The sequence below is a fragment of the Lepisosteus platostomus genome, chromosome 2, assembly GCF_059453375.1.
Source record: "Lepisosteus platostomus isolate fLepPlt1 chromosome 2, fLepPlt1.hap1, whole genome shotgun sequence".
Lineage (NCBI taxonomy): Eukaryota > Metazoa > Chordata > Actinopteri > Semionotiformes > Lepisosteidae > Lepisosteus > Lepisosteus platostomus.
Genome location: NC_142612.1, coordinates 73685284 through 73712090, shown reverse-complemented (window position 1 = coordinate 73712090; position 26807 = coordinate 73685284). Strand labels below are relative to the sequence as shown.

General features: G+C 36.2%; 1 long non-coding RNA gene across 2 annotated transcripts in view; it reads right to left on the bottom strand.

Moving 5' to 3' along the window:
- The window catches only part of LOC148677082 (uncharacterized), a 100314-nt gene extending 73711 nt beyond the window's left edge, over positions 1–26603 (bottom strand). The window contains exon 1 of one of the 2 annotated variants that reach the window (XR_015929697.1): positions 26553–26603. This is a non-coding gene — a long non-coding RNA (uncharacterized LOC148677082). Of the gene's footprint in view, positions 1–26171; positions 26465–26552 lie in introns of those variants that run through there. The other variant, XR_015929700.1, reaches the window with a different exon arrangement.
- Between the last annotated feature and the right edge of the window lie 204 nt (positions 26604–26807).

Below are 26807 nucleotides of genomic sequence, written 5' to 3'. Positions count from 1 at the left end.
GATCACTGCTAAGATTTGACAACCAAGGCAAAAAAGTGCAACAAAGCTCCTAGTTTTGCTTTTTTTTTGGAACTGAAATGATGATGTTCCTTTCTCTATATCATAGCCAGAGAAAAACATTAACTATTGTCAAAAATCATATTTTTTACACACTCACACAGTGCATTATATTGTATGGCGTATTGCTTCAATGCACAGTGTTAACTAAAGCTTTGCTTCATATGAAATATATGTAAATAACATTAGCTAAATGCATATTTAGGCAAAATATTTAATTACATTCAATTTTAACAGTTTCAGTTTTTGCATAATTAAATCAATGCTTCCTAAATGAGAAATTGTTCTCTGTGACAAAACTGCATAATGAGCATCAGGATTATTATTGTAAAACATCAGACGCTGGTGGAAAAACAACTATTAAAAACTGAGACTGGAAGAAAATATTAAGTAGAAAGAAAATGTAAGTTTACAGTTTCAGAAGCAGTAAGACGGGATCCATAGGTGTCAAACAACAATCCAGAAACGTGAACAAAAATACACATCAAAGTACCATGATCCCTGAAAATGAAAACATGGCAGGTGTGACCTCAATGATCGCTAACACAATCACAACTGCAGTGATACATAAATCTGATCAACCTCTGAAAGACACAGATATGGGCTGTTCAACGGCCCTGCCTGAGCAGCTGCAGAACCTTGAGCTCGGAAAGGCTGGCCAGTAGTTTCCTGTTCATGACATTTGCAAGGTGGTCTCACGGACGATCTGTTGGGCTCAGGTCAGAAGAACAGGGTGGTCAAGGCAAGAAAACACTGTCTTCTTGAAGTCGTGTCATTGTCAGCCTCACATTGTTTGGACTTGGGAGGACTTTGTCTAAGCAATCGCTGAGCAGTACAGTTGCATCGATTCACACCAGAGGTGTACCAGTGTTGAAGGAGATTCTCCCCCCCATCATAACACATCTTGATCATCTTAACTTCTTAACTCTCGCTTAAACAGACACCACAGTGCTCACCACAACAATGATGTTTAAGAAGGTAGAATTATAAGTGAAAATGTAATTTATTTTTTTGATTGTGAATAAAAATACGCAAGAAAATATAACATATTTATCTGTTTATCCCATTTTTGAATTAGCTAATGGTGCTCTTCACAGGTTTTATTGCCCCATATGCTACAACAATATTTTTATGATGTCTTTCCTTCCTGAAAAGAAATCTATTTTTCAGATATATTTGGTCCTAAGAAATGCATGTTAATATTGATTTCTAATTTATATACTGTTTTTAATTTGTCATGTGATATTCATACATAAATAAGTACATGTGCATAAATATTTATACATTTGAAAAATTATTCTAGATCTGGGTTTCAAATTTGGAGTTAAAGCAGTCTAGTGCTTTCACGCCTTGCTGGTACTGACTAGGAAAGGTCCAACAAGCCAGTGATGATTTTGAAGCAAGGGGCATCCTGAGGTTTTACTGCTTAAACAGAAGGCACAAGGATTCAAATTCACTTTCTATCATCACATTTATAGTGAGCCTGCCTAAGCTGATGGCCCACAACATTTAGGGAGAAACACAATCTGTTATCAGTCAGCATGAGACCTTACCATGAACATGCACCAGCGTCACTGTGCATATGGCTCAATAGGTCCAATGTACTAGTACGTAGCTGCACCGTTGTTGTGTTAATTGGATTGTCCTGTGCACAGATGACTGACACATGCAGTGTTAGGCTACAACAGAGATTCCTGTGTAATATGAGGCCTGTGAAGTTACTGTACATACAGTTTTGTGCTAATTACTATTTTTTGGGGATGACACTTTTATCCAAAGTGCTTTACATTTCTAACCATTTATAGAGCTGATTATTTTTTTTACTGGAACACTTCAGGTGAAGTGCCTTTTCCAAGAGTACAACAGAAGTGTATCACCTGGGACTTGAACCCACAACACTCCAGTTACCAGCCTAGAAACATAACTACTGCTCCACGCTGCCTTTGTGATAAGTGTGCTTCATTTTGCATAAATGGCAAAGTTACTCAAAAGAAGACTAAATGTAATATTTGCATTAGGATGTTGTGCCTTACATCCATTAAAATAATTGCCTTGCTTCCTTTTGTTACGTTTTGCTAAGGTTTTTGGATTTGAAAGAGTCTGGGCTCTCAGATTGTGGTTGTAATAACATCTGTTTTTAATATAAAGAGTGAAAAGACTAAATCATACATTCACAGGATATCATTCTCAAAGCTTAAATAAAAATTGAGATCTTTGATAAGATGTCTCACTACTGTGTATGTTCTTATACACTCATCTTTTCTTGGATTTTCCTACAACTTTGTACTTATGATACAATGGACAAAATTGAGCAAAGACATTAGACATAACAAAATTTAAATTGTGCTCAGATCTAAGCTTAATCACACACACCTGAAAACGATGCATGAAACTGTCTCCACACTAGATGAAGTATTGGCTCTTGAACCAACAAATTGGGTTTCAAAATAACGTTTTGGACGGATGTTTCATGTTTAACCATCACATGCTATCATCTTTCACAAGGTAGCCTTTTAAGAGTATTTAATGTTTAGGCATCAATGGTGTAAGAATAGTCATACGTTTACAGTAACACAAAATAAAACTATGAGGTTTTGAAAGGCCTTGTCTCTTTATTAAATGTTCTTATGGATCTCTTTCTAAACAATCACTGCACCAGTCATAATGATGTACTCTATGGTATTGCTAAGATTATAGGAATAATTTTACCTTTCATTCCTGCCATTAATGCGGTTAGTGCAAAAGATAAGATACAAACACAGATCTGTCAATATACTTTGACTCCTAGTGGAGCAAATAAGAAAATATTGGACTTCTCAAACACATCTGCTTTATGTTCCCAAAAAATAATAAATCTGCACTTATAAAGAAAACTTCATATTTATGTATTCCTGTTAAGTACATTATATGCATTTCACAGCAGTTTCCCATAGTAGCTTTCTAGAGAATCATTTACAACATTCCTTACTGAGAAATGCAGGAGTATCTCTGAACTTTTTTAAAAAATATATATTTCCTGTCTGCCCACAAACTTGTCAAATGTCAAGGGTTTTTTTTCTCCTATTTAAATTCCAAAAGTGTGCTGACAGATGATCTTCACTTGAGAACCTTTGGAAATAAGAACTTCCTCAAAGATTGGGTACAGATGGAGGTTATGTAAGGCCGAAGATAGATGTTAGTCTACTATGTTAGAGCAGCTGTCTTCTGTACTTTCTCACTTTGCCACTCTGACTTTGCTGGAAATTATTCTATAACCCACCTGAAACAGATTTCTAACATTTCCATAAACGTCACGAACAAACATACTATAATAGTTTTATTATAATTATCCCAGACAGCTCCTATTACAAATAATTTCTTGAGATATTTATAGTTACAGTACATTCCTGCTACATACAGTATTCCTTGACTAATTCTAGGTGTTTATTGTGATTTTGATCTTTGTGATCTCACTGCAGTCTGTTCTCCAAGATAAGGACTGTGGCTATGCAATTTTGTGTTCATTTTATGAGGGGACGGACTCTTGTGGACAGTGCTGCGTTCCCTCTCATGTTGAAGTCTTTAGAATTCATGTTTTCTTTTCTACCAGAACATCAGTCCTCCATGGAAATTCCCTTAATCCTTTCTCCTTCGATGACAATTCCATTTTTTTGCTCCTGTGCAGCTCAATCCATATTAGAGCATAAGTGCCATGTTTTTTCCCTGTCAGACGCTGGTAATGGGGTGTCTGGTTATGCAAATCCCCTTTGGTACCCAATGGAAGCCAGGAGGACATGAAATAATCCAATAACACAGTCAAAATCACAGACGGATGAGAACTTTTTTTCCTCTAACCCTTACCACTTTTAGTTTTTTTCTTAGTATATCTGTATTTTCTATTTGTCTTCTGCACAACCTACTGTAGAGGTCCTGCGCTTTTCAGACAGCAACCTGCTGTGAACAACTGTAAAAGTCAACATCGCTTTTCCCCCTGATGAAGCCCTAATATTTATGCCAGTTTTGGCAGCAACAGTCCGTGAAGAAGAATGTTCTGATCCCCCAAAGCACTGTGCCTTCAAAGGTTGTGCAGTACAAAAGCTCCACAAACTGAGGGAAAGCCTTAAAATAAAAGTAATATCTTAAGGGGGAATTGGAAATGTACTGTACACAGGGGCATCTACTTATTCATCACAAGTATAATGGTTAAGTTTCCAGGGCACAAATCATAATTGATGGATAGTTCCAAAACATTCAGAGCCTTCCAAGCAGATGGCCTCTTGAGTTTAAGGGCTGTTCTGTTTTCACACGTGCTTCAGGATCACTGTGCCAGCCCTTGGGCTGGGATCATTATGTTCAATTCGTTTTCTCTGTTTTTTAAGAACACAGACATTGATTCCACAAATATTGTCTTTCATTTTTTTTTAAAAAAGGCCAGTGCACCTCTGGAAAAACTAGGAAAACTTTTTTCTTTTCTCTCTGTGCTTATCTGAATTTCAGATGAGAAATTCTTCTTAATTAAATTTGCTTGGGCAAGAGAGCACAGTATAATTGCATTGAATTATAATATTAAAGGTGAATGCATGTGTCCATGTCTATATTACTAAGGACATTTAAGATTAAAGCTGCTTCAGTAGTCCTACTGTATATCTTTTATTTTTTTAAGCACTGATGTTAAAATCTTGTGTTTAATGTAATACATCATCACAAGAGACTGTAGTAAACTCATTTTAAAGAAAGAGCTCTCCTACTTAATTCTGAAGATTTTTTCTCCTGTCTTTTTCAAAAAATCTTGCTGCCAACATTAAATCTGAAGATTCATTGAAATATAATACAAATAGATTATAATTTTAATTTTTCTAAAAAAATGTCATGGGTAGTGCAGCATGCTGGTGCAGTGGTGAGCATTGCTGCCTTGCAGTGCTGGAGCCCTGGGTTCAATTCTGGACTTGGGGTGCTGTCTGTGTAGAGTTAATATGTTCTCCCTGTTTTTGTGTGGGTTTTCACTGGGAACTCCTGTTTCCTCGCACAGTCCAAAGACACAATCGTACTGTACATTGGCTGACCTTGATTAATTGCCCTTGGTGTGAGTGTGGGGTCTGTGTCTGTGTGTGCGTGCCCTCCAGGGTGTATCTTTCCTTGAGCCCATTGCGTGTCAGGGTAGGCTCCGCCTCCCCCACAACCCCGTACTGGATAAAGAGGCTGGAAAATGGAAGGATGTCTTGCATAAAGGTGAACAAAGGATTCAGAATAACACAGTTTCTAAAATTGTGCATGGCAATTTCATTTACTTTATCTTGTTTTACCCACATCCTCGCTCAAAAACAGAAAATAAATAATCAAGCCCTTCTAAAAAATTTTCAAATGTAATTTTATAGGTTTTAAGTTGACCTAGGGCTGCGGTTCCCCTTGAACGTACAGTAGGCTCCAGTTGATGCTACAAATACATTTATGCCTGACTTAAAAATATAACATCATAGTCATATTGTTTGGATGGAGTCAGGGATCGCGTTTGCATTACGATAATCATCTACCTACATTACTATATACCTACCATGTCAAGGTCACAGAGAACTTTCAACCTATGCCTAAATTTTACCTCACAGTCTGTAAATTAGGCCATGTAAAACACTGCTGTAACACTATGTTTTATGGTATCTAACCTTAACCACGAACAGGGACTATTTCTGGCCCAGTGGCATGGGCCAGCAGCAATGTCACACTGCGGCTCTCATCTGGCAGCCCATTGAAGCTCTGGCGTTCTGGCGCTCTATGGCTGCTGTTGCATCATCCAGGTGGGGCTGCACATGGGTGTGGAGGGGAGTCCCCATTACCTGTAAAGCGCTTTGAGTGGAGTGTCCAGAAAAGCGCTATAGAAGTGTAAGGAATTAATATGATTATTTCTAACCCTGCAGTTTGTGGTCATTTAATAGTAGCTTCAGTCTCAATCCACAATCTCGGCAAGTGACAAAAAGTCACTGGAAAAGTGACTCAAAAGTCATTCAGTCATCAAAATATACATCTATTAACTTTACTTCCCTAGACCTCCTCATTTCCACTAGTATATAAGTTATCCATCCATTTTCTAACTGTTAATCCAGTAAAGGGTTGCTGGGGATGCTGGAGCCTCATCCACCAAGCAACGGGTCCAAGGTGAACTACACCTTGGACAGGACACCAGTCCATTGCAGGGCACAATATATAAATCAATCCCAATTTAAAGTATTTTAATTAACATAAGAGCTTGTACAGTATATTTAGTTGGTTTTAATTGGTGCTAGAGTTAGTGTTAGATTTCCCCTTGAACCAGGACATCAATAAATATTAAAGATAAATTGTATTGGAATTAGGGATTATAATATAGTATAAGTAGTGTTTAAACTTTCCTTTAGATTTGTTGTCTTAAACTATGTGATAATCAGTAGTAAAATTGAATGTAAACCTTATATCTAATGGACGGTCAGAAGCAGTGTTTCCACAGTGAATTCAAACAAATGCTGCAGCCTTGGACAGATTGCAATTTATTTGTTTCTTTTTAGATTTAATAATGTGCTGGAGACTGAATTGAAATAAGAGTCATTTTATTTTATTGGATTCTGCTGGATTTGTACCCTGTGTTGTTCTATAGTGAACATATAGATAAAACCTGGAATATAATTATGGCACTAACACTGTAATTTACATGCATGGCACAATATATTCATAAAAAGAGTGCTGCTGCTGCACTGCCATTGATATTGTAAATGACAGGATTATACCATTTCTTCTGCCCATTTAAATATTGTGTCTTCTCCCTCGGGGTCCTGGAGATTGTGCTGTTTAACTGGAAGCAGGCCCAGCTTATTGATCCTGATGAAATATTGGAACTGTCATCATTTGGTTCAAAAGAAATCTAACAAAGTTATCCAGCGATTGCTTCCCAGACAAGTCCCAGTCACAGGGCCTTTTTCTAACTGCAGCTATCACAGCATCTCAACATGTGGTTACAGAAATCAAACCCTGCAAATCTACAGTAGTTCTTCTTTAAATCGCTCTTGATGCACACTGTGATCTCACAAATTCCTGGCTTTTTGATAAAAGGGCATACTTGACCATTCATAATCACCAGAAAAACCTACAGATCCATTAAAAATATGTACATGCCAGAACAGTTGGATTTGAATGGGTAAGAAGTAGTCATATCAAGTCTGACAATGTGATGGCATACAGTAGTTAGAAAGAAGGTAATTTCAGTCTGGAGTACTGAACAAGTTCCACTTGTTAATTTGCTGTACTTCATAACTTGTTAGCTCAAAAAGTGTCTGGTGTAAATAGTTCTAGTTTAGGTGACGGTCAAACAATCTGGTATTGTGGAAGCTACCAATACAATGCAAGCAACCATTTAATTGGAATCAGGTCTGCCTGTTTCTGTTGCTGTGAGAGGCTAGGATTAGATTTTTTATCCAGCAAGGGTATGAAATGTTAACAGGGAATATGAGTATTTATAATATTGGACAAACAGGAAGAGACTAGTTTCCAGAACTTAATAACTTCTGGACACTTCAAAAACTTTTAACATGTTCACCTGTGTATGGTCTATTTTGATAAGACGTGATCAAATACATTCTGTGAATGCAGTTTAAGTGGGTCATTCAGCGATTAGAATTTTTGGAGGTGCAATTTGCATTGTATCAAATATTGACTGAGGAAATAGCCTCATCTGCAACACTGAAGTCCTATTCCAAATAGCCACTGCGGCTGCAAATAGCTTATACAAAACCTGTAATAAAAAGGCACAGAGGAGGAAGTCTGTTCCTCTGTTCTACCACAATATCAAAGAGATCAGGCTTTGGGTGTACTGTATACACAACCTCGCCCCCCAGGGTGAGCCACAGGCATGCACTGCAGAGTGTAGACATAAGTAAAAAAAAGGAAGAGCTCTGTAGCTCACACTGCGATAGCAGGTCTTGGAACAGGTGAAGGCCATCCTCGTTAAAAATATTTGCAAGATTGTGAATTCCAGGAAAAAAAAAGTGACTTTGTGATAATGGATGGCTGGAATTTTCAATAATTCACATTCATTTTTGTTGCTACATACAGCTCTTGACAGGAATGAATAAATGGAATTGCGTGAACAATTTCGTAATAGTTTCCTCCACACACTATTTTCTGATGATTATCATAACACGGCTGTCACGTCTCGTGCTTTAAAGCCCTGGATTAAATGTCTGCTGCGGTCGCTGTTCTTCAAAGGGCTCCTTTTATACGCTGGGCGCATTTTACCCCAAAGTGTCACCCTGAACCAAATAAGGCATTACTGCTGGTTTTAACACACATGAGTTATCATCAAAAGAGCTGCAAGTTGTAGCAAAAGAGTAAGTAAAATCAAGCACAATGCTCTTGTTAACTGTAAAGTATTTTTAACTTCTAACTGTAGGATAACATAATTTCAACGAAAACAACACATGGTTATTCTGGATAAATGAGAGAAATTCAGTGCTTACCTTTAGCGAGACAAGCTGGACAGTGCTGTTTACCGTCGAAGTTACTCGAAGTTTTAAAGAAGTAACTACATGACAGGAATTTCAAGAACTTCTTTGTAATAGGGAAAGAAAGTTTGAGGTTTTCCTTCTATAGCAAAGGCATAATCAGTGGCGAAATTAAGAAGTCTTTTGACAATTTCTTCCATATGGTTTCTGAGGCAGATAGCATTTTTTAACTGTTTGGGAAAAAAACTGTTCGAGGAAAAGCAAAAAAACATGTAGGCTTCAATGCAATTTCTCACATCACAAAGTTTAAATTGACAAGCACATTTTCTTACTTTTTATGTCACAAAAGTAAAGAACAGATGTTTTCAAACTGTATACCATTACTACTACTGATGTGATCCCAACCGCAGTTTGGCAACTCTGTTTACCTGCTCAATTTTTTTTGCATAGTAACGATTTATACAGATTTAAAAAAAACAGGTCATTCCATGTGAGATCAATTAATTAGAAAACATTCTGACATTAACACTTTTTACCTTATTTATACTTTTGCAACTACTGCATGTTACATTTGGAAAAACAGTTACAGTTTAAGTATGAGGCATGAGTAATGAACTACAGGCAATCAAAGTTTGACATTTTAACTCTTGTTATAAGCCTCTGAAATAGGGAGATACTGTAATTCCATTAAATATTCTGTGAAAAGTCCAATACCAATCTTGTCACTGTTGATTATACTAAGGGTTTAAATAATGCAATGTGGATAGTCAGGCGTGTTTTTGCAAACGAAGTGATTAAACAAATAATGCAATTACAGTAAGCATGACATTTTTATCAGGTATGCCCTTCTGTTAATCGCTACCTGACTTTTTTGGGTCAATTTCAATGTACCAAAATAAAATGAGGCAATGACACAACACATGACCACAATATTATTATAAATAAAAGTCATAATACCTATAAGCTTCTGTTTTTATTGATTTAAGTGAACTAACAATGATGCAACAATGCAGAATAACACAAAAATCTCTTGGAAATAAAATAAAAATGATAATATTTAAGTGTGCATGAAAAACTACTCTTTTCTGCGAGCTTCTCTTTTGCATGGTCCATGATTTAATTTTGGGCATTGCACTAGAATCTACCTCAGCTCCTGCCAATGAATTTAAATTCCAGCTCCATTACAGATAGCTCATTGTGCTTCTTACTGTATGACTAACCATCCATTCATGGAGAATTTCCAAGCCTATAGGGTTATTATCCTAGATGGGTTGTTTTCATAGCTAATAGTGGAACCACTTCAGGTATATCTCAGCTTAACACACCGTGACAGTGCTGTAATTGTGGGTCATGGGACTGAGGCTCCTAAGTGTTAATCATGTAATCATCACGTCTATTATTGCTGCTATTCCAAAGTTTGCATCCCTCTAGCACTAACTGCATGCGGTCCTTGCATTTGTCCCAGCAACTTAACAGCTCTGTAAAAGTACAGTGGAGTTCTGGTGCTCACTTTATTGCTGCAATGGCTCTGGAACGCTTTGGATGTTGGAGGCCTGGGTACAGTTTTAAATGTCACAGGCCAGTAAATTCACTTCACTTGCTTTTTAAATTTGGCTTTATAGAAGCAGCTCTCTACGAGCTGTTTGTACCACACATAAAGAAACCTGGAGCATCTATGATGAGTGAGGCAAGCTGAAATCTTTAGTTCCTTGATCAGTTTATAGTAATTATTGTGTTTATGTGAAAAATGTGAAAGTGAGTGTGGGCATCAAAGTGATTCTCTAAATAAGAGTTTACAATTTATTTAGGAACAGCACAGCTCCTCAATAAATGTATTATGCTTGGTAAACACACAGAACATCAGCTAAGACAGTATATGGAGAATTTTATTTTTTGGAAAAGACCTATAAAAACTATTTTTGGAATCTACATAATACTGTACATGTTTCAATAATTGCTGTAGTCTGTTTTTAAATGTATGCACATTTTAGGACTCAACCATAGTTTCTTCACCTCCTTAACTTTTCAAAGAGCTGGAAAAGGTTCACTTTAACAAAATAATTTAGCATTTTGTTCAGCTGAGAAATGGAGAACTGGAATGGGTGGAAAAACAGGACTCTGGCTCAGAAAGGCTTGAACAGGCCAGCTGTGCTATCTTATATCAAACTCGGCACCTTAAATCTTAAAATGCAGTGCTGTTTTTAACATGCCATTGATATGGCCTCTCCTCACCTCTCCATTCACGCCTCGGTATCTGAAGGAGACAGGGAGGATTCTCCTTAGTTTCCCAGCTGTCTCTATGTGCTCTATTTACAGTCATGACTCATGGGGTTCGATAGGCCAGCATTCAGCAGCATTATTACTAGTACTACTAATAGTGGTCCAAACGTGATTAGGCCTTTTTTATATTAAATGAAATAGTTCAGCAACAGAAAAGCAGATTAAAATAATTTAAGGAATTTAAATATATTACACAATAAGAATTACTCTTCTGAAAGGGCTATAGTGTCATTCAAGAGTAAGAAGTTGCAATGAATTAAATCTCTTGAAAGTCACCAGAATACTGAAAAGAGGTTTTTTTTGTGAGTTGCTGTACGTATCGTATGTCTGATGCTTAGAAGAGCCAAAGTGCTCCACAGACAAATTTGAATTTTGGTCTATCTTTTCTATTTCTCCCAACAACAAAAAAATCAAAGGATTTTTGTAGTTCTGTACATGTGACTGTTAAATATTGTCCAGATATTATTTTTCAGGGGATTATGAAGACAGTAAAAAGAGAAGCCACCTCAGCAACTGGCTAAAACATGTTCTTAAAAACAAAGTATCATACAAACAAGCTTGCCATTCACTTTTGAATTAATCTATTATCCACATCAGCGAACTGCAGCATAACTCTCAAACATAGGATACAAGTCAGGCTATACTGTAGACAGGCACAAACAGACATACAGACACAGATTAGACTATGAAGCATGTCTGTCACGAACACGAGAAGAACATACTTCACACAGAATTTGGTCCATTCCAGACTCGAACCCAGGACCCATGAGCTGTGAGGCAGCAGTGCTAACTGCACACCACTGTGCCAAACTACAGTTTTCTAAATTATCATAAATCTTTCACCATAAAATAGACCTATAAAATCAGACAGCATGACTGAGTCAAAGGAAATCCCAAGTTCCATATAAAGCTGCATAAACAAAGCTCTCTGTAAATGTCTTCTAATTGTTTCCAAATGTTCTTAATACTGTAGCAGCACCAGCACTTCATGAAGTCCTGTTGTGAAATTTAAGTCCAAGACGTATTGTGTTACAGCATATTATTATGGTTCCTTCTTTCCTCAAATATGGAATCTGCTATTTTTAATTTTTCATCTGCATATTCTTATTGAGAAAGCTTACGACTAACTACTGTAGCTTTGAAAAAAGACTTCTATTGCTCTCCAGGTACTGTAAGTTCGTCCACTTTAAAGACAGACCAATCAAATGGAATGTGACACATGCAAGAATCCCCCCTTGAAAGCAGACATTTAGTTGGGAAAGGAACATCCATATAAGAAGACACAAAGAGATGATGGAAGCATTTTTTAAAAAGTAACTCCAGAAAACTGATTGAGGAGCATGACAGAATGCTGGATAATTGCTATGGCTGGAAAGACTAGGATCAAAGGGTGTCTGGCAAAGTTAAGATGTCACAACATACTGTAGAACTGCAAACCAGTTAAGTAATCAAGATTTCCCAATATAAATATGAAATATGAATACCTTTTCAAATATGAAACCGATAGCCCTGAAAATAATGAAATGTGGATTTCTAAAAATAAAGGCCCAAATGAGCTACAGGTGAGTAACATATTGTGCAAGAATATTCAAGCAGTTATTAGTATTCAATACTTTTATTTTATTTTTTATTTTACAATGGTGTCCAAATTATATCTTATAATATATTCCGAGTCATAAAATATATTATTTAAGGTTTAATTATTTTAAGTATAATAAGTAATGAAGAGAAAAAATATCCAACTACCTTCTGTCCTTTGTGTGTACAATTTTTTTGTATTTTTATTATTTTAAAAAAATAAGACAAAATGTGAACAAAATTATATTTTGTTCATTTAAGTTTCATACGTTTATAGCCATGGTACAGTATATTTAAGGCACCGCGACACTTCAGTATCTTTGGATATACAGAAAGTAAGATTTTGAAATTTGTCACGTTTATTTTAGTCACTTTTTATTAATTTGAGTTATTTTTGATCAATCACAGGACAATGCAATGCAAAATGATCTAGCTATACATGTGAGTTTTAAAAGGTTCTTACACCAAAATTAAATGTAGGGCAGCACTATGGTACAGTGTTTAGCATTGGTGCCTTGCAGAACTGGAGTCCTGGGTTCAATTCAGGTGGATGCTGCACATTGGTGGTGGTGGAGGGGAGTCCCCATTGCCTGTAAAGCGCTTTGAGTGGAGTGTCCAGAAAAGCGCTATATAAATGTAAGCAATTATTATTATTATAATTAATTCCTCAGGTTCTGTCTGTGTAAAGTTTATACAGTATGTTCTCCTTGTGTTCACTTGGGCTTCTTCCAGGTTCTCTTTTTTTATCCCGCAGTACAGACATACAGTACAGTGTATACTAGTACAGCAGCTTATTTGGCTTCTGGAAAAAGTTGCCCTCTTGTGAGTGTGTACAAGTTTGTGATTTTGTGTGCCATTCAATGGACTGGCATTACTTGACAGGATAGGCGCCGACTGCCCTGTGGCCCTGTTAGATAATCTCCTGCTGAGAGACTTTAACATCCTACAGCTCTTCTCCATGAAACATTTCCATTTGTTTCAGAGTTCTACACTTGGCAAGGTCATTATATTTGATCTTTAATTTAATTTAGTAAACTCCCAAGAATCCAGTTGTAATTTCCATAATTATAGTTTTTACTGTACATGAGCAAAGTAAAATGAGTGTAATTTAACATTTTAGGTTTGTCCTATTCAGAAGCCTGCAGTGCTTTTCTATCAGAATGGCCATGGCAAACCTACACTGGCCTGTGGGAGCATTAAACAACCCAAACACATCCACTGAGACAAGTGGATTTTTTAAACTATTTCCTGTCATCTCCAATCCTGGAAAGCGAACAGCAAAGGTTTTGTGCACCAGAGGACAGATACTGGTCTCACTGATAATGCCCAGGCCTGCAGGTGCCTGACCATTGTCTGGTAAGCTGAGAATACCCTAGTTGGCTCCACCCTTATACAAACCTGGCAGCAATCCACTAATTTTGTAGAGCTGGCAAGTGGCATAGCCTGGATTCAAACCAGCTGCCTCCAGGGTACAAGACTAATTTCACATTCCAAGTGTGTCAAGTCATGAACTCCTCCCCAATTGCTTTTTCCACAGTATAAAAACGTGAGTTACAAAAGTGGCTTGTTTTTCATTGGTACAGTACGACCCATATCATTCACTGAATAAGAACATGAAAGGGGTAATTAATTTAACACAGCCAAAGCAAGTAATGGACTGGAAAGAGATTCACAACCATTTATTCTGGAATACTATGTATTAAAAATAATGGCCAAAGATCATATGATTTTAGAGCACTACTAACTTCACCCTGTTCCTAGTATTTAAGTTGCACATATGAGGAATAGATAAATGTCTGTAATGCTATTGGTTTCACTGGGGATCCTGTCTAGTGTGTCAGTGGACCAAAGCAGCAATCTGATAATAACAATAAAAATATTAATGCTACATGGCAAAACAAAATGGGTAAATCTCACAGCTTTCAGTTTAAAGGGACGCTATAACAAGAGACACAAGAGATCAAGCAAGACTGTTTTTAAAAGTTGCTCTGCAACTTAGCAGCAGAACACATTCATACACATCCCCGGGTGAACTGTTTTTTACATCTCATGAAAACATAAGAGTGGTTGCAAAACAGAGACGGCCTTTCTGCTCGACTAGCTCGGTTGAATTTTAGTAGATAATTGATCCAGGGATCTCGTCCAGCCATTTTCTGAAGCCAGGATATCAGCTCCAGCAGCATGGATGGGTGACCTCTCCTAGGCTCCATTGCTTGTGCCTCTTGGTCCCAGATTTAAATGCACTTCCCAGAAGTTTCCACTTTTGTTCTCTGGTTTGCGTTCCACCTCAGATTTTGAACTTGACCATAGCATTGGCTTGTCAATTGCTGTGAGCATTTTGAGAACTTGAATCTTAGTCCTCTCGGCTTTAAGACTAAAATTCAGTTCTGTTAGCCCATCGATGGCTGACATTCATTTCAACCACAGGAATGAATCTGGCTGCTGTACTCTGTAGTGATTCTAGAGCTGCACTATTTTTTTTGCGTTGGGGTAAGCAAAATTTAACGATATATGCTAAAAGCAGTCTTACAAAAGCATTGCTCCGTTTAAAGATACCATCACTTGAATCTTCACATACCTAAATTCTACACTTTTAACTGCACATCATGTACATGTCATTTGTGCCTTAGCTTTCCGCAGAGTCTATAGGATGTAAACATGCAGTAAATATAAAATGTAAACATAAACACCTAAGCCTTTCAAGCTTGATGTATCATGTTTTATATTTATGATTTATGTTTTTGCCATATGTGTGTACCAGTCTGCCTTTGTCTACATTGAATATCACCAGGTGTTTTCTCAGTTCTGAATTTTGTCTGTTTTTAATTTTTTTCCGCTGCTTCAACAGTGATTTCTAATCCTTCTATTTCGATGTCATCTACAAACTTCACTAGATTGCTAGTGAATATACTGTATATAGATTGCTATATATAGTATCTCAGAATCTGTACATAAATCATGATGAGCACTGGTACTAATAAAGATCCCTGTAGTACTCCACTAATTGCATCACCCTAATTTGAAAATTCATGCCTTATATGTACCCTCACTTTTCTGTCCATTAACAATGTGAGCATAGTGTGCTGAAGAAGACTAGCTATCTCTGCCACTGGAAACCTAAATAAAATATAGAAACCTAACAGACTCAACCAAATATGTTTTTTTAAGTTAAGAACTCAAAATAATTGATATAATTGAGTATGGGCTACACACCAACAAAGATCCTAAGAAATCTTTTGGTGTACAGTAAAAGCATTAATCTTTTCCAAACCATAATGCAATACAAATGTTCTGCATAAAAGGGTGTATCCAAATAGCAAAGCCACCAGACTAACCAAGTATTTTAGATCTAAATGGACATACCGTACAGCATTTTTATAGCTTGTTAGCTACAAAAACAAACAACCTACTTCTACATTTTTTTATTTTTTAATAAAGTACAATTCTTACTGAAAAAAAAGATCTTTGATAGTCGGCAAAATTATACATGGGTATAATGCCTCTTTCTGTACCTTCTAAATATTCACCTTGTTTCTACAGTATATCTACAGAGACATCATAATAAATATTTTTTAAAAATAAGATATACACTTATTAAATCAATAAATTGTGTAATTAAAGATATCAGCAAACTCCATAAATCAGGTATGGTGTAAATCAAGTCAATGTCTTCCATGAGAATGACAACACTGTGAAAACTGTTTTCATTCATGGTCTGTGGTAAGAAGATGTAATCCATCAGAAGCCAGGTGTACTCTTACAAACAGTTATTCAAAATGAACAGGAATTCATTATCCTCTATCAGTCCTTAGTCAATTAATTCAGTTTGGATAGATCAGATCGATGTTTGAAATGATTAGATTGCCTTTCAGTAAGAAGGATTAACATTTGAAACCAATTAATTTTGAGTTCCTGAAAACAGTGAGTCCTACAACTGAAGGAAAATGAGTTAAGTACAGCAGAGGTTGCATTAGATGACAGGAAATTAATTTTCAATTGGCATTTTTAAGATTTTTTCTTTTTAGAAAGATTGTCAACTGGTGTTGCATAAGCTCTTGTGATCTTGTTGAGATGTCACCATTTGTGTCACACAATAAATCAACTTTGACATCCCAAAGTTTCCTTAAAGTGTAGTGTATATTGTGAGGTAGGTCTACATATGACACCTTACACCATCTGGGATACTCCCGTGGGTCTCAACCAGATATCGATACCAGGAGTTTAGATTGAGAATATCAACTATACCTGAAAGCACTCATGTACAGGTAGATACACTGACAGGTCATGGTTATAGAAAGTTAAATATGTTCACAACATTGATTTGATGAGTTCTTGGGTACTGAGTGGAAACATTTATTTCTCAGAGAATAAAAACTGTCATGGTATATGCAAATATAAATACTTTCATATCCCCTGTTAATCTCTCCACATTTACTTTTAGGAGGTTTAATAATATTTTGTGGCTGCAGGGATTTCTAACAAGTCATGAAACAAATCCCCAGACAGTATTTTAACAAGCCAGTTCGCAATGGCTTGAACTTCAGGAAGTCTTAGCCACATTTCAACACAGCTAGCACAGCAAACATTACCAGACAGAGTTTATCAGGGTTTATTTGGGGGTTCAGAGGATAAACTGATTAAAAACCCCTGAAACCAGATTACTGGGTGTGCATTATCAAAAACGATTTAGATGAAAATTACATAAATTGCAGCAAGTTTCCCATCTAATAGAGTTACTAAATACCTGTTAAAAATACTATTTTTTAATATACAGTATAAGTTGTGTCATAAACCATGCCTTCTCATAGCTACAGGGCTATGAAGATGTTTTAATTACCTTTTTAAAAATAATTATAGTAATTAGCTGATGCAAGAAGAAGAAAAAGTATTATAATTATTATGGTCCTTCTTTTAACCACATATGTTGGTTACGTCGGGTTTAATTTATTCTTTAAAAAATAATGTTTTGGAATGTAAAGGCAGTGAAAAATCTGGGCTGGTGTTTCTTAATTTAGAATGGACCTCCTCTTACTCTCTGGTTACTGCTCATGGTTTGGTTACAAGACCTGGGAGAATGGTATGAATCTGGCAAAGCTGCAGTGTTCTTTTACTTCCTAGTATTGAAACTGTGAGCCTATCCTAGGATTCCTTCTTATCTGGCAAAAGGAAACAAAGCATTAGTCTCTGGAGCTTAGCCAGAGCTTAATATTGGGTTATAAAACTCAACTGAAAATGTGGTTAAATATTTGCTTAAATCGCTGACTTGTTATTTCAATCTAAAGCAAAGGAATGCTACCAGGGCTCTAGCCAAGTCAAGTACCAGAGGGCTAGTTTACCACAATGGCTCCCAGTAACCACATTTTGTCATATATCTTTATGATCTGCTAATAACCAAATAGTATTAAAAAATACAAGGTATGGCATGAATTAAGAAGCCTTGGCAAAAGAATACAGCTCTTCTGAAAGGGACATATTTCAAGACTTCCAGCACTTTGACATAGTTCTTGTGCATCTTATGTTTACTGCTAATGTTGGACGTTTACATAGACATTAAATAACCCATTTTCTTGTGCTAGATGTTATATATTGTCTCACTGTTGTTCTTAAACAGTGCTTGTACAGTAAGCCTGAAACCCTTCCTCCGTACACACAAATGTGAAAGCTTAATAATTACAGACTCATGCGTTAGGAACAACATTCTTCAATTTTGGACTTGAAGAGTGCTGTTTTGAAATCCAGATTTCAAATTGAATTCAAATGGCATTTCCAGATTTTTCTAGTAATATGCTTTACATGCTTTACTATTACTTTCCAATCTCATTTCTTATATACAGTACTGGTTTCAATTTAATATTCCCTGAAAAAGAAAACAGGTTGTATTTCTTGTCCTTAAAAAGTCCATCCATCCATTTCTCAGAAAATCCTCTGCATAAAATAGGAGTGGGTATTTGAAAATAATGAAAAAATAGCTATGCAAAAACTATAAAAAGGTAGACAGGAAGGTAAGTAGTAACCAAAGAGGGATGTTATTTTATATTTACAAATAAAAATATGGGGTCATCTAACTGATCTTTGTAGACTGTCCTTTTTGTTTCCGGTTTTGATTTGGCAAATGTAGCTATACAAAATTAGATTGTCTCTTAATGCTGCATTTGGTCAGCATTTTTCTTGATTGCATTGTATCTGACTAAACAAAAGTGGTTTTAAAGACGTATCATATGTTTAACTGTGTTTTCTGTGATGGATGCATGTTAGGTCTTTAACTAGATGTATGAAAAAACACCTATCTTAGGGGAGTAAAGAGAACATTATTTATTCTAGGTACTATAGATTCCTTTTTTGGCCATTTAATTAGTGGCATTTATAAAAAGCAAACAGCAAAACAAATCTTACTGAGCGAGATGGGCAGTTCAACAATTCATCATCTGGTACTGTATATCAATTAGAAGCATCCAATCAAGTGCAGCTATCGGTCAGAGCTGCTGTTTGGAGAAACCAATCAAGCAAACCCATCAGTCACCATCATTGTTCTTACAGACCAATCCAGGCCTTTATTGATACTGAGTGCTGAAAAGTGGCAGTGATGCACACATCTATGGGTACTGGCTCAGAATAGAAATCAGGAATTAGAAGTGACAGGTTTATTCATCGCATAGTTAACTAGCCTTTGAAGAGAATGAGAAAAATGTCAATGTCAAGAGGCAGTCTACGAAAGATTGTAGCAATATTGATTTTTCTGAAGCAACTCAGGAATTCCCAATGGCCAACGCAGGGGCCATAATGTATTTAAATGCAGTACAAAAACACCAAAAGTCTTCTGTATAACAGCATCTTTAAAACATACTCACTTGAAAAGCCTGGAGAAGAATTTGAATATTGAACTTAGATAACAGCTGAGTTTATTAAATAGTGTTAAGGTGTATGGAAACAAATTGCTTAGGGGTAGCAGAAAGCAAACATTACAGACAGTCATGTACAATACTTAATTGTCAATGATAAAAATCATGTTTAAAATATGTTACCATTTGGTAATGTTATATAAACGATATTTGCTCTGGTTTCTACATGATAGTTTAAAGAACTGGAAAATTGAAAAGCACCTTAATATAATTAATGAATACTGAACAGTCCAATTTTATTACTGTAAAGAACGCATACATTTACTTAATATGTGAAATCCAAAACAGGAAACTGGAATGAATATTTGTCCTAACAGCAAACCTGCAGATCTGATAGAAATAATGTACTCCTTATGGACTGCCTCTATCCCTTAAATCTTTAAATGGGGGCCTCCTTACCAGCCAATCAAACAGATTGCAGAGGATTTGTCATAAAAAAGACATCTCTGAATCTGAAAATTCAGATAAAATTACATAATAATACACAATTAGTTTTAAAAAAGCAAAACGCAAATTAAAATAATGGTTTTAAGGACTACAACGATTAAAAGTAAGCCTTCGACTCTAGGACTTTCCTAAGGATCTACTTACAGTCTATTTATCATATGACTCATTAATGGAACATACCTTAAACTCATATTTATACAATTGAATCTAAAATAGGACCTGAATTTCAGTTCTCGTGTATTGACTTAAGAGTAATAGTGGCTGTGATAGTGGCTGATCATTGTACAGGAGAGGCCTGTTACTTTCCCTGTTTCCTATTACTATCTGTTGTTAATCAGCCCTGGATTAAGAAGAAGTCACATCTTTAAGACTTTAAGACCTTTACTCAGTGTTGAATATCCAAGAGAATAACAAGACATTCAGTAATTAAAGTAAATTTGACTGGAAATTAATATCAGTTGTCAAAGATAGCATAGAAAGATCAGAAATATTAAATGCTGTGAATTTCACCCATTGAAATAGGCAACAGAAAAAACACTTTACCTTACTATTGCTTAACCACTTGAGATAGACATTTGTCAATATTTACTCAGAGCAATGCAAAACGTTCAGATCCAATTACAAATTTGTTCAAATATACAGATGAGTGGACAATTCAGCCCCAACAGCAGGGATCCTTCTGGAAACCAATCAATTTGCGTTCTGATTCAAGTTCACAAGATTCCAAATGTCTTTGATCCATCTCTCTGTTTGCCGTTTTTATATTCTTGAACACAAGACAAAGTGTTTTGTTTATTTTGTTTCCTAAATAAATGTTTTGTTAGCTGTGGCTTTTTAAAAAATGTTTAATTGTAAGCTTTGTCCACAGACACACACACATACAGTATCTATGCCAATAAAAACCTGACTTGTACCATGCATATTTTTAATGGATAGAAAATAAAATAATTTAAGTTCTTCATTGTGTCAATTGGAAACACATTCTCATATGTACTCTAAAAGAAACACATCTCTGGGTGTATTAGAAGATATAGAACACAGGAAATGTTACAGAAAACAGAATTGATTAGGGCTTTTGTAGAAGGTAGTTGTATTTGTAAGAAGTAAATATGTATAATACTACACTGAGATTTAGAAATAGTTTAATTTTGGATGCCAGAAGTTCAAAATACTGTATATATTTTTTTTAAATGTCAAATAATAATAATTATCGTAATAATTAATCAAACAGGGAAAAAAGTACCCCTGTCCTAAAATTAAACTGTTGAGTTTTCTGATTGAGAGATGATAAAAAACTGAAATCCCTTGATGAACAGAAAGCAGTTTTAGTCTTGTGACTAAAGTTTTAAAACTTTAGGTTTGTGACAAAGTTAAATTTTTTCTAAACTATTTTCTTCTTCTTTTTTATATAACCTTGTATACAGGAACACAGTTTAAAGCCCCCACCCCCATTTTGAGGAAGGGAAAATGTAAGGATTCACTGCTTTTTCTCATCTGAAAGTCGTTTTTTACTATTATATACATTAATATACTGTTGTATATTTCATTACCATAAGAAAATAAACACTGAAATAGTAGCTGCTGGAAGATGTTTGTAATTTTAGTGCTGTATGCAATATTTACCAAGATAAATAGCAGCCTCATACAAGGTTAAGGAAAAAAACATTAAACACAAGAAAGCCTAGAACAGTCTCATACAAGGTTAAGGAAAAAAACATTAAACACAAGAAAGCCTAGAACATATTAACACTATTTATGTGAACATTTTTGACCATCTCAACTGTATTCTCCACAAATCTAAGGATTTTCTTTTTCATATTTTTCAGGTTGTGTACACAAATAGTTCCTTACACAGAAAAGAAGCCACTGAAATGTAAAACTGCTCTGGTCTGACACTGGAGACCTGATGAAGACACTACTCGATCACACAGCAAAACAAACATTTTTCAAGAAGTGACTGCAGTGAGATAAAGTGAGTTGGCATTAGATTCATTCTTCTGGAACAAAGGCACATTTTTAAAGGTTGGAAGGAAATAGGAGAGGAAAAAAAGCTGTTTTTTTTAAATATTCATGCAGGTCAACAGCCGAACACCAGAATATAAACACTACATTTCTCAAGTGCTTTTCCCACTTTTTTATGCTCTCTTGCTCAGAAAATGCACACTGTAAGTACAGCCATGGCTTGCCCCTGTATTTCTCTCTCTTTATCCCCATTCCATGTTTCAAAAAGTGTTTTTTTGTTCGGCTGCAGATCATTGCCACTGAAAGCCCAACTGCGCCCAACAAAGCCAGAACTTTGAAGTTTGTTTGCTAGAGTGTGGAATCTGTGGTACAGTGTGGTGGTTATGCAAGTCTTTCCACAGGCTCTAAAAAGTTCGCTGTAAACACACCCATGCTGCTTGCAAAGCTCCTGCCCTCTGGCTATTGCTCTACCTGTGATTACTAGAGACCCACAATGCTAGTTATTGTGTGTCTTTCACACAAGCATTTGAAGAGCCGCATGTTTTGACAGCCTAGTCACATGATACAGCTAGGGCTTTTAAAATGGAGGAGTAGGAAATGTAAAACCTTAAAATCTTAAAAGTAAATCATTTTGTTATGGCACTCAGCCCTATGCATGCAGATTCAGTTCATTGGGCAAGTTGAATTCATGCTATTTTTTACACACTACCCCTGCCCCTCTCCCCCTCACGTGTACTTGTTCTTAAAAGAAATTATTATTCGAAATTTATTGTGGATTTATAAGTGGATCTAACAGATGCAATTTTTATTTTTTCGACAACAACAGATCAGGTGGAAGGCAAGCCTCGATTCTCACAAATCACCTGATATCTGGTACAATAAATATAGAACATCAGACTTTCCTTCCCAGCAGTCTTTGTTCAAGTATCTTCCCCCCGTAAAGCCCTGGATCAGTTTACAGGTGTTTCTTACTACCTTGTCCACACACCCTACTTATTGTGCTGCAAACCAAGTGGCTTAAACCTAAAACAGGTCATACTGTAAGTCTTCATTTTTTTAACACAAACTCATTACTTCTTAGTGTTAAGCTGCATCTCCTGAGCTATACTTAAAAAGAAAATGTAAAAAAAAGCTGTGCAGGTAACAATAAAGTTGGTGTGCTAAATTAAAGAAGCAAAACGTAATGTGAAACAGGCAGTCTGTCTCTCCCCAGAATAGTGTACAGAGTAGAATAGGAACATTCCAAACCTTTCTGAATATTTGTTTTCACTTAGGGTAATCTGAATAGGGAAAGTGAATATAAACAGTGAACTGGGGAAATGAGTGCAGTGTTTGCTTAGAGGTTCCAAGATAAACATTAAAAACTAGGACATGGGTACTCAGCTGATTAGCAGATTTAATAACAGTGAAGATGAAAATAGGATTTCTAGCTATGCTTATTCAACTAGGGCCACATCTGCAATAGTGCCAGGCTTCATCAGTATCTGTTACGTAGTGAAAACAAATTAGTGAAGGAAAGTGTAGGGTGGAGAGATCGCATCTTGAATTTACTACCTGGAAGCAAAAGGATTAAAATCTGGGATCTGCAGCAAATGGCTATCATCATGGGTGACATTTCTATAAAGAGTCATTTAATTCATATCTGTGAAATCCAAGAAAATTGGCACTGTGACTTGTACTATTAAACCTTCCTCTTCCGTACCAAGACATTTTTTGAAATAATCTAATAACCCACATCTCTGCAATATAATTACTTTGAATTGTTGTATTGATCTGACATTTAGTAGACTACGAATTCATGCTTTTTTCTTGATGTTGTTCTAATTAATCTGTAACTGTAACAGAGCTGCAAATTACATATCTATGTTTTACAATACAATTCTCAAAATCATCACAAAACTGGACAGCATATAAAAGCACCGTTGAGATATTTCAAAAAGAGCATTAACAATCAATTAGCATTCCTTGCATAAAGATAAACCTAAAAAAATGCCAGAAGATAAAGCACTCTGCTACAAACAGCTACTCTCTTGAGCAAATTTGTTTTCCCTATTTGGCAACTGCCTGTTGAGCTCATCGCTTTGTGTTACTGAAGCATAATTTTCCAATATGTTATAAATTGGGAGTGTGACTTTATTGTAGCGTGTCATGTAACAAAATGTTACAGTACACAATAACAAATAGCTCTCTTAATTTGGCTTGACGCTCCTGAATAGCATTCTAATGCTTTCTCCACATTACAGTAGTCCACACAAGATCATTCACAGCTGAGAAAGAAGTTATTAAATTGTTCTGCGATGTTGCAATGTATTTTCTTCAAGGAACCTCATAATTAATTAATGACTTTATTTAGCTGTTGATTTTCTTTTGTTCCAGTTCCCATTTCTATTTAATTTTGTTAATAAGCAAAGCATGTAAGCTCTCTGACCATTACTCACTTTCATTTCTCTAAAGTAATACATTTGATAGCCTTAATAATTAATAAGAAGTTGGATGAGTAATAAGTCTGCTTGTGTCTGCACGAATACAACATAAGATGAATGGTATTAAATATTGAAGCAAAGACATTCTCGGATCATATAAGATGAATGTTATCAAAATATTGACAGAAAACTGACTAAAATTCTACAGAACACAATTGACATCACTCTGACTTCAGATGAGCTTTTCTAGTGAAATGATTAAGTAGTTACCACCTGCAGACAATCCTATATTTTTTCATTGCTAACTTCTCTTGTATACTTGCCAAACATTTGAAAAAGTTCTTGTATAAGGGGTTTTATAATCCCTTTCTGCAACCGCCAGAATTCTGTGTTTACCATTGCACTCTTTTACCCACAAATCACCAAAAACAAATATCTAAGAGCCACCTCTCTGGAGGTGGTTACAAAAGCACAGAACAATTTGGGCAAAAAGAGCTATGATTTCCAAACAATCTTTTAATAAAAGGCCAAGTTTCCTTTACTCTTAACAGGCTCAGAAATGTCACGAGGTGGTTTGACAGATAAAATAGATTACGCTCGCATAAAACTATTCTGAACAACATACTGTACACGCACCATGGGATTTCAAAACAGTGAGACTACTTCTGGCATCGGCACATTTAAAAGAAAGTACAAATAAAGGAATACAGTATTCAAAGAAAGGGCTATCTTTCATTCGTAGAGATTTATTATGATACACAATCAGTGGGAGAGAAAGAATGCCTGAGTTTTTTTGGCAGCACTTCACCCCTTGGTGCCGAATTCAAGCGCAGAAGAAACCTCACAAAGGGCTGTTTTATTGTGAAAGTACACAATAGTGTTGTCTCTGATTATTCAGACGGTATGGTCCTGTTGCTTTGTGGACACTGTCCAGACCTCATGCACAGCACTCAGCTTTCTGTTCCCTTCATGTATTGTATGCCTAAACAGCTTGGCTCCACATTGTATTAAATAATATAAAAAGTAGAAACCTTGTAAAGCAAAACTAGTGAATCATGGGGTGGAAGGCACCTTATAATGAAAAGCTATGCAACTCCATCTACTGTAGGTAAAATGCTTTTTGAGTTTCAGAAGTTTAAAAACAGTGTGCAACCAGTCAGAATCATAGGCCCTGCTTGTCGTTACAAACTACAGTATTGTAACGCAACGGGGGCTCAGGCGGGCGCCCTTGCCGCATCTGGTCGGCCCCATCCCGACTGGAGGCTCGAACCCGGGACTTCCGCGTCTCTCTGCAGCGACCTAGCCCCGTGAGCTAAAGAGAGATCTCTCCACAGCCCAGTAGCTGTGGTCCTGCTATCACAGGGAAGGGCGGTGACGTCACCCGCTCTGGTACGCCGGCTCTTACACACACTGCTTGTCGGCCGTAAGCGTTACAGTATGTAGGCACCAACAGAATATGTTTACACTTAAATATGGGGTACCGCAATTCACGTAGCACATATTACATATAGGACAAGAAATCCCAAGCTTCATTATTAATTTAAAAGAAATTAAAAGAAACCAAAAAATGCATAGTTAATTCTTTTGTATCCGTTTCCCGTTAGTCAGTAAATGATTTTAAGCCCTATATGGGGAGTTGTGGGGAATGATTGCAACTTCAATCCAATGATTGCAGCCCTTTTCCTGTTTAGTTAAGCAGGAATCAAACAGTGATTCAATAATTTCTTATTTGTTTTTTCCAGACATTGGTATGCCTTTGATTACTTGCAGGAAGACAACTAAAAGCAAGCCTGTTCATTCAGCACACACCACCGTTCAGTGATTGGCTCAATCAGCCAGCGAAAGGAGGTACCCTCAGCATTCAGTTTCTTTTTTCCCTCAAAACTGAAATTACTTTTCCTGACATACTCCAAAGCCTCTCATCAAGACATGTACACATTCTCTTGAGCGACCAAACCCCATCACAAAGAAAAAGGCCTTATGTTAGCACCGTTCCAAAAGAAATCCTCTTACTCTCTTGCACAATTGTCGGCCACTAGAGCAGAAAATGAGCCAATGCTGGGATAACATGAAAAACCTACCTGTTAAGAAATGTACATCATCCTCTAAAAGTGTTGAGATACCTTCTTATTCTTTTTTAGGCAACTGTACTAAAACAGAAAAGCTGATTTACCACAGTACAACCTACAGTTGTATATTTCTGATACTTTCTTAACACCATTGTATATGAAAGATAATACTAAATGAACTCTAACTTTCTTCATCATTCATTTAATCCATTGTGCCTCTTGTTTTATCTATAAAAATCTGGACAGCAAAAGACTAAGCATTGCAATACTGAGCAATCACATGACACAGTCCCCTGTATATTAATAGCGAATGTGCACTGGCACAGAAAACATCTATCTCCTGCTAAAAACAAACATTCTTTTGCATGAGAAATAAAAAATTAACAAACTCACAAACAGGCCATTTACCCCCTTTTCTTTTCCTCTTTCGTGCAGGAAGTTACATCCATAAAAGGGTAAAGGTGAACTGCCTCAAAAGCCCTTAAAGAGAAAGAACATTTTCTTAACGTTACAGTTTGTAGTTCACCTGCTGATTTTCTTTGGGTCAATCTTCAATGTTTTTGCAGGAAAGCACTAGGTGGCTGGAGGTTTTTTCAACATTATTTGAGCTTTCCCATTTAGAACTGTCTAATGCTCAAGAGGATACTG